Source organism: Borostomias antarcticus (genome assembly GCF_949987555.1).
Source record: "Borostomias antarcticus genome assembly, chromosome: 2".
Lineage (NCBI taxonomy): Eukaryota > Metazoa > Chordata > Actinopteri > Stomiiformes > Stomiidae > Borostomias > Borostomias antarcticus.
This window is the reverse complement of record NC_140235.1, coordinates 42322909-42331643: the sequence shown is the minus strand read 5'-3', so window position 1 is coordinate 42331643 and position 8735 is coordinate 42322909.

The following is an 8735-nucleotide window of genomic DNA, read 5'->3' as shown; positions in this document are numbered from 1 at the left end:
GGGGAATCTACTGTCCAATTTCTGGATCCATATCTGTTCTTGTCTCCTCCGAGCGGCTGTGGACCAGTTGGTATTGTGTGCCAGGGCTCGTAGCAGTATCTGATCAACCCCATGCTGCCGGAAGTGGACTCCCAAGGGTGTCAGGTTTTTGCCTGTGTCTATGGCATATTTATGGGTGGAGAGCCTGTGAGCAAGGGAGTTCCTCGTTTCCCCCACATACAGTTTGCCACAGGTTCTGCATTTAATGCAGTATACACAGTTCCTTGTGGAGGGCGGGATGTTTTTCGGGAGGGGGAAGGATTGGTTGGAGTGGGGGTTTTTTATGAGCCAGGTCCTAGTCGCTGGTTTGACCCGGGTACGTCTCTTGGGGAGTTTGGATTTGACTAGAAAGTCACCTAGGTTCTGGTTTCTTTTGAAGGCTGAGACAACCCTAAGGTTCTGTGCAAAGGGCATGTTGGGTTGAGCTTGGGCAAAATTGGTCTTCAAAGATTGGTGGAGGGCTGTAGTCTGGGAGGAGTAAAGTGAGACAATCGGTATTATTCTACCTTGTTGTATGGGCGTGGGTTTACCGGCTGTTTTATTCCATTCTTTTAGAATTCTCCGGAGGAAATCACGTGTGTAGTTTCTTCTGAGGAGGGCTTTGAAGAGGATCCTAATTGCATCTTGTCTGTCCGCAGGTCGGGAGCAGATGCGATTGAAGCGGATAAGCTGGGATTTGACCAGTCCCTTGAAGGTGTGAGGTGGGTGAAAGCTGGCGCGGTGGAGGAGAGCATGCGTGTCTGTGGGTTTGAAAAACACTTTTGTTTCCAAGGTTTTAGTGGTACAGAAGTCCGGTCCTTTGAAAACTGTTAAGTCCAAGAAGTCTACAGAAGTGGAGCTGGATGTTAAGGTTAGTTTGATGGAGGGATGGTGGGTGTTGAGAATTTGCAACCAGTTTTGGAGTTCCTCTGAAGAGTGGGGCCAGACACCCCATACATCATCTAGGTATCGAAAATAGTGAGAAGGGAGCTTGGTTGATTTTTTGAAGACGGTCTCTTCCCATTCCGCCATGTATATATTGGCGTACGCCGGGGCAAAGCGTTTACCCATGGCTGTGCCTCTTATTTGTAAGAACCATTCGTCATTGAATTGGAAGTCATTACGGGTGAGACTCAGATTCAGTAGTTCTATGAGGTGGTCGTCTGGCCTATTTGGGTCTGGGTGTCTGTTGAACCATTCCTTGACTGCCTTGAGTCCTCTTTCCGTTTCTATGTTTGTGTATAGGCTTTCCACATCCATTGTAAAAAGTATGTCACCCTCTGATAGGTGGATGTTACTCAGTTTGGTGAGGAAGTCCGGAGTGTCCCTGAGATAGCTTGGATGCCGATTGGAAAGGGGATTGAGGTAGTAGTCAATGTAGGAGGCGATTTGATAGCTTTCACTACTACAGTCCGAACAGATTGGACGTCCCGGAGGCATGTGCTCCGGAACAGTCCAGGAAGAGGCCTTTTTATGGATTTTGGGGAGGAAGTATATATGTCTGGGTCTAGGCTGGTCGTTAATGGATAAGAATTCTAGTTGTTTCTCGGTAATGTAGCCCTCACTTCTAAGTTCTAAAAGGATATTTTGAAATAAGGGGACAGATTCCGGGTAGATCGGTGCGTCCAGGGGTTTGTAGTGGTCTGTGTTCTTGAGCTGTCGCATTGCTTCCTGAATATACACTGGGCGATCCATTATAACTACGCTTGAACCTTTATCTGCTGGTTTAATTATAATTGATATGTCCTTACTAAGGGTCTGGAGAGCCTCCCATTCAAGATCCGTTAGATTGTTTGGATCCTGTGTTGGGGGGGGCCTTGTTTTGATGGTTGTTCTGTCGGCAGCGATCAAATCCCAGAGGGGCAGGGGCAGGTCATGGGGTTCCGGTTCCCAAGTAGATGGCTCCTGGAATATAGGTCTGTTCTCTAAATTGCGTTCTTTCCCATGGAAGTAGGCTGTCAGTTTGAGGCGGCGGTGATATGCTGTCGTTTCAACGTCATCCGGTGTAGGTTTGTGGGTTTTGTTCTTGTATTGGGGTACAAAAGACAGTCCCTTAGAGAGAAGAGATTCTTGCGTGGGGGTCAAGGTCAGGATGGGTTAGGGTTAGGGTTAGGGTTAGGGTTAGGGTTTAGGGTTAGGGTTAGGGTTAGGGTTAGGGTTAGGGTTAGGGTTAGGGTTAGGTTAGGGTTAGGGTTAGGGTTAGGGTTAGGGTTAGGGTTAGGGTTAGGTTTGTGAATAGTTAATGAAGCGCAAGCCCCGTGGCCTCCTAACGGCGGACACAGTTATATAGCTTGAACACCAGGGTGCACCACGAAACCAATGAAGGAACCGTAGCTGACGTGTGATGCAAGCAACACGAATCACGCTCTCTCGAAATCAAGGGCTGCCGAATCCGCACTAACTCCCATAGGGGTAAAAAAGAGGGGAGAAAGAGGAAGAAAGCCTGTAGGACAAGCTTAGAGAACAGGTTATGGTTAGTAATTAACTGTAAATTCAGGATAAAATATTAAGGTAACAGTAAAGGTTAGGACTTAGGTTTAGGTACAGTAATCTATGTTTTAGGGTTAGAGCAAGGGTCTAGGTTAGGTTTAGGTATAGTAATCCGAGATTTAGGTTTAGAGTAAGGGTTTGGGTTAGGTTTAGTTACAGTAGCCTGTAATTTTAGGTTTAGAATGAGGATTTGGGTTAGGTTTAGGTATAATGGATAACGATTTAAGGTTGAGGTTAAGGTGAGATATTAATTTAAGAGACTTGGCCACTAAGCCTTACATTATTACTATGCTAACTAAGATATAACAGGTCTGCTATAGATTTGGTGGGCCATAAGGTCTAAAGATTATTAAACAGCTAAATATTGGAACACAATCATCAGTAGTAACCCAGACGTCAACGGATGTTTCGACCATACAACTATACACCCTCGGTCTGGGCTGGTCCACCAGGAGAGATCAAGTCCCAGTGTGTGTTCCTCAGGGTCAATCAGACAGTTTTAGACTTAAAGGTGTATTGAGAGCTATGTTTTAATCTATTTTGAAGTGAAATCTGCAAGGGGATTAACTCATATGATTAACCTAATGTTTTAAAGGGTATTAACCAGTAATTACTATAACAATAAGAATATTGAATACCTAATATTAAAGAAACAAACCTGATCCGCTGGTCTTCATGGGTCGCTCCTGGGTCTCCATGTGTGACATCAGTGGCAACTCCACATCCATTGGATGGTCCGGGAAGTCAAACTGGTAGTTATTTCAGTAGTAAATAAACTAATATTAAGACCGAGATGCAATTAAAATCTAATAAAAGAAGCCAAAAGCAAAACTACAATTACCGACTGCTGCTAGATTTAACGAAACGGAATAAGGGGATTAGCGAACGCTAAGAAACAAAAAGCTGAGTGTAGGTCGCTCCTCCTGTGCATGTCTCCTCCATGGCTCCACCGGTCTTCTGGTCATCTTGAGAGGTGTGAAGCTCCTTTTATAATATAAGCCCCGCCCTCTACAATTAGGATTTGCTAGGTTTACTAGTTTTGAAGTGTCTGAATATAGAACAAGCATAACCCCCAGAGCGTTAAGAAAAGACCAGAGATGGTGAATGACAAGAGGCAAATTCCACACATATATCCCCCGAAGTCCATCGAAGCTAAATGTGAGGAAAAAGCCTGAAAAACCCCAAGAAAAGGGTCACAGGGAGCTCAATTTCACTCCCACAATGTAGACCCGAAATCCATCGAAGCCATTTGGGAACGAAACGAGGAAGACATCCAATGTGGGAAACAAAAAAGACATCCCATGCGGGGAAAAAAAGGGGATTAGGAGAGGAGAGGTTATAGCTTGTCATCCAAACCATAAAAACTGTAACTTAGGGTCAGAGCAAAAGTTGAGTTAGGTTTAAGTACAATTAGATTTAACGAAACGGAATAAGGGGATTAGCGAACGCCAAGAAACAAAAAGCTGAGTGTAGGTCGCTCCTCCTGTGCATGTCTCCTCCATGGCTCCACCGGTCTTCTGGTCATCTTGAGAGGTGTGAAGCTCCTTTTATAATATAAGCCCCGCCCTCTACAATTAGGATTTGCTAGGTTTACTAGTTTTGAAGTGTCTGAATATAGAACAAGCATAACCCCCAGAGCGTTAAGAAAAGACCAGAGATGGTGAATGACAAGAGGCAAATTCCACACATATATCCCCCGAAGTCCATCGAAGCTAAATGTGAGGAAAAAGCCTGAAAAACCCCAAGAAAAGGGTCACAGGGAGCTCAATTTCACTCCCACAATGTAGACCCGAAATCCATCGAAGCCATTTGGGAACGAAACGAGGAAGACATCCAATGTGGGAAACAAAAAAGACATCCAATGCGGGAAAAAAAGGGGATTAGGAGAGGAGAGGTTATAGCTTGTCATCCAAACCATAATACTGTAACTTAGGGTCAGAGCAAGAGTTGAGTTAGGTTTAAAGTACAATAAATTAAATCTAAATTAGGTTTTGAAATGTCTAAATAATATGGCAGATCACCCTTCCTCAGAGGGTAAAGAAAAGACCAGAGTTGGTGAAAAAGAAAGAGACTAATTCCACACATATATCCCCCGAAATCCATCGAAGCTAAATGCCAGGAAAAAGCCTGAATACCCCCAAGAATTTTGTAGAGGGTCAGAGCTCAGTTTCCGATAGAAACGAGGAAGACGTCCAATGTGGGAAAACAAAGAATCCCCACCAGAGGCAGGCAGGAACTAAACTACACCCGAGGAGGTGGGGGAGATGCAATGGACACTCGGACAGTACCCATCGACCAAGGATCCGGCGGGTTAGGTTTGTGAATAGTTAATGAAGCGCAAGCCCCGTGGCCTCCTAACGGCGGACACAGTTATATAGCTTGAACACCAGGGTGCACCACGAAACCAATGAAGGAACCGTAGCTGACGTGTGATGCAAGCAACACGAATCACGCTCTCTCGAAATCAAGGGCTGCCGAATCCGCACTAACTCCCATAGGGGTAAAAAAGAGGGGAGAAAGAGGAAGAAAGCCTGTAGGACAAGCTTAGAGAACAGGTTATGGTTAGTAATTAACTGTAAATTCAGGATAAAATATTAAGGTAACAGTAAAGGTTAGGACTTAGGTTTAGGTACAGTAATCTATGTTTTAGGGTTAGAGCAAGGGTCTAGGTTAGGTTTAGGTATAGTAATCCGAGATTTAGGTTTAGAGTAAGGGTTTGGGTTAGGTTTAGTTACAGTAGCCTGTAATTTTAGGTTTAGAATGAGGATTTGGGTTAGGTTTAGGTATAATGGATAACGATTTAAGGTTGAGGTTAAGGTGAGATATTAATTTAAGAGACTTGGCCACTAAGCCTTACATTATTACTATGCTAACTAAGATATAACAGGTCTGCTATAGATTTGGTGGGCCATAAGGTCTAAAGATTATTAAACAGCTAAATATTGGAACACAATCATCAGTAGTAACCCAGACGTCAACGGATGTTTCGACCATACAACTATACACCCTCGGTCTGGGCTGGTCCACCAGGAGAGATCAAGTCCCAGTGTGTGTTCCTCAGGGTCAATCAGACAGTTTTAGACTTAAAGGTGTATTGAGAGCTATGTTTTAATCTATTTTGAAGTGAAATCTGCAAGGGGATTAACTCATATGATTAACCTAATGTTTTAAAGGGTATTAACCAGTAATTACTATAACAATAAGAATATTGAATACCTAATATTAAAGAAACAAACCTGATCCGCTGGTCTTCATGGGTCGCTCCTGGGTCTCCATGTGTGACATCAGTGGCAACTCCACATCCATTGGATGGTCCGGGAAGTCAAACTGGTAGTTATTTCAGTAGTAAATAAACTAATATTAAGACCGAGATGCAATTAAAATCTAATAAAAGAAGCCAAAAGCAAAACTACAATTACCGACTGCTGCTAGATTTAACGAAACGGAATAAGGGGATTAGCGAACGCTAAGAAACAAAAAGCTGAGTGTAGGTCGCTCCTCCTGTGCATGTCTCCTCCATGGCTCCACCGGTCTTCTGGTCATCTTGAGAGGTGTGAAGCTCCTTTTATAATATAAGCCCCGCCCTCTACAATTAGGATTTGCTAGGTTTACTAGTTTTGAAGTGTCTGAATATAGAACAAGCATAACCCCCAGAGCGTTAAGAAAAGACCAGAGATGGTGAATGACAAGAGGCAAATTCCACACATATATCCCCCGAAGTCCATCGAAGCTAAATGTGAGGAAAAAGCCTGAAAAACCCCAAGAAAAGGGTCACAGGGAGCTCAATTTCACTCCCACAATGTAGACCCGAAATCCATCGAAGCCATTTGGGAACGAAACGAGGAAGACATCCAATGTGGGAAACAAAAAAGACATCCCATGCGGGGAAAAAAAGGGGATTAGGAGAGGAGAGGTTATAGCTTGTCATCCAAACCATAAAAACTGTAACTTAGGGTCAGAGCAAAAGTTGAGTTAGGTTTAAGTACAATTAGATTTAACGAAACGGAATAAGGGGATTAGCGAACGCCAAGAAACAAAAAGCTGAGTGTAGGTCGCTCCTCCTGTGCATGTCTCCTCCATGGCTCCACCGGTCTTCTGGTCATCTTGAGAGGTGTGAAGCTCCTTTTATAATATAAGCCCCGCCCTCTACAATTAGGATTTGCTAGGTTTACTAGTTTTGAAGTGTCTGAATATAGAACAAGCATAACCCCCAGAGCGTTAAGAAAAGACCAGAGATGGTGAATGACAAGAGGCAAATTCCACACATATATCCCCCGAAGTCCATCGAAGCTAAATGTGAGGAAAAAGCCTGAAAAACCCCAAGAAAAGGGTCACAGGGAGCTCAATTTCACTCCCACAATGTAGACCCGAAATCCATCGAAGCCATTTGGGAACGAAACGAGGAAGACATCCAATGTGGGAAACAAAAAAGACATCCAATGCGGGAAAAAAAGGGGATTAGGAGAGGAGAGGTTATAGCTTGTCATCCAAACCATAATACTGTAACTTAGGGTCAGAGCAAGAGTTGAGTTAGGTTTAAAGTACAATAAATTAAATCTAAATTAGGTTTTGAAATGTCTAAATAATATGGCAGATCACCCTTCCTCAGAGGGTAAAGAAAAGACCAGAGTTGGTGAAAAAGAAAGAGACTAATTCCACACATATATCCCCCGAAATCCATCGAAGCTAAATGCCAGGAAAAAGCCTGAATACCCCCAAGAATTTTGTAGAGGGTCAGAGCTCAGTTTCCGATAGAAACGAGGAAGACGTCCAATGTGGGAAAACAAAGAATCCCCACCAGAGGCAGGCAGGAACTAAACTACACCCGAGGAGGTGGGGGAGATGCAATGGACACTCGGACAGTACCCATCGACCAAGGATCCGGCGGGTTAGGTTTGTGAATAGTTAATGAAGCGCAAGCCCCGTGGCCTCCTAACGGCGGACACAGTTATATAGCTTGAACACCAGGGTGCACCACGAAACCAATGAAGGAACCGTAGCTGACGTGTGATGCAAGCAACACGAATCACGCTCTCTCGAAATCAAGGGCTGCCGAATCCGCACTAACTCCCATAGGGGTAAAAAAGAGGGGAGAAAGAGGAAGAAAGCCTGTAGGACAAGCTTAGAGAACAGGTTATGGTTAGTAATTAACTGTAAATTCAGGATAAAATATTAAGGTAACAGTAAAGGTTAGGACTTAGGTTTAGGTACAGTAATCTATGTTTTAGGGTTAGAGCAAGGGTCTAGGTTAGGTTTAGGTATAGTAATCCGAGATTTAGGTTTAGAGTAAGGGTTTGGGTTAGGTTTAGTTACAGTAGCCTGTAATTTTAGGTTTAGAATGAGGATTTGGGTTAGGTTTAGGTATAATGGATAACGATTTAAGGTTGAGGTTAAGGTGAGATATTAATTTAAGAGACTTGGCCACTAAGCCTTACATTATTACTATGCTAACTAAGATATAACAGGTCTGCTATAGATTTGGTGGGCCATAAGGTCTAAAGATTATTAAACAGCTAAATATTGGAACACAATCATCAGTAGTAACCCAGACGTCAACGGATGTTTCGACCATACAACTATACACCCTCGGTCTGGGCTGGTCCACCAGGAGAGATCAAGTCCCAGTGTGTGTTCCTCAGGGTCAATCAGACAGTTTTAGACTTAAAGGTGTATTGAGAGCTATGTTTTAATCTATTTTGAAGTGAAATCTGCAAGGGGATTAACTCATATGATTAACCTAATGTTTTAAAGGGTATTAACCAGTAATTACTATAACAATAAGAATATTGAATACCTAATATTAAAGAAACAAACCTGATCCGCTGGTCTTCATGGGTCGCTCCTGGGTCTCCATGTGTGACATCAGTGGCAACTCCACATCCATTGGATGGTCCGGGAAGTCAAACTGGTAGTTATTTCAGTAGTAAATAAACTAATATTAAGACCGAGATGCAATTAAAATCTAATAAAAGAAGCCAAAAGCAAAACTACAATTACCGACTGCTGCTAGATTTAACGAAACGGAATAAGGGGATTAGCGAACGCTAAGAAACAAAAAGCTGAGTGTAGGTCGCTCCTCCTGTGCATGTCTCCTCCATGGCTCCACCGGTCTTCTGGTCATCTTGAGAGGTGTGAAGCTCCTTTTATAATATAAGCCCCGCCCTCTACAATTAGGATTTGCTAGGTTTACTAGTTTTGAAGTGTCTGAATATAGAACAAGCATAACC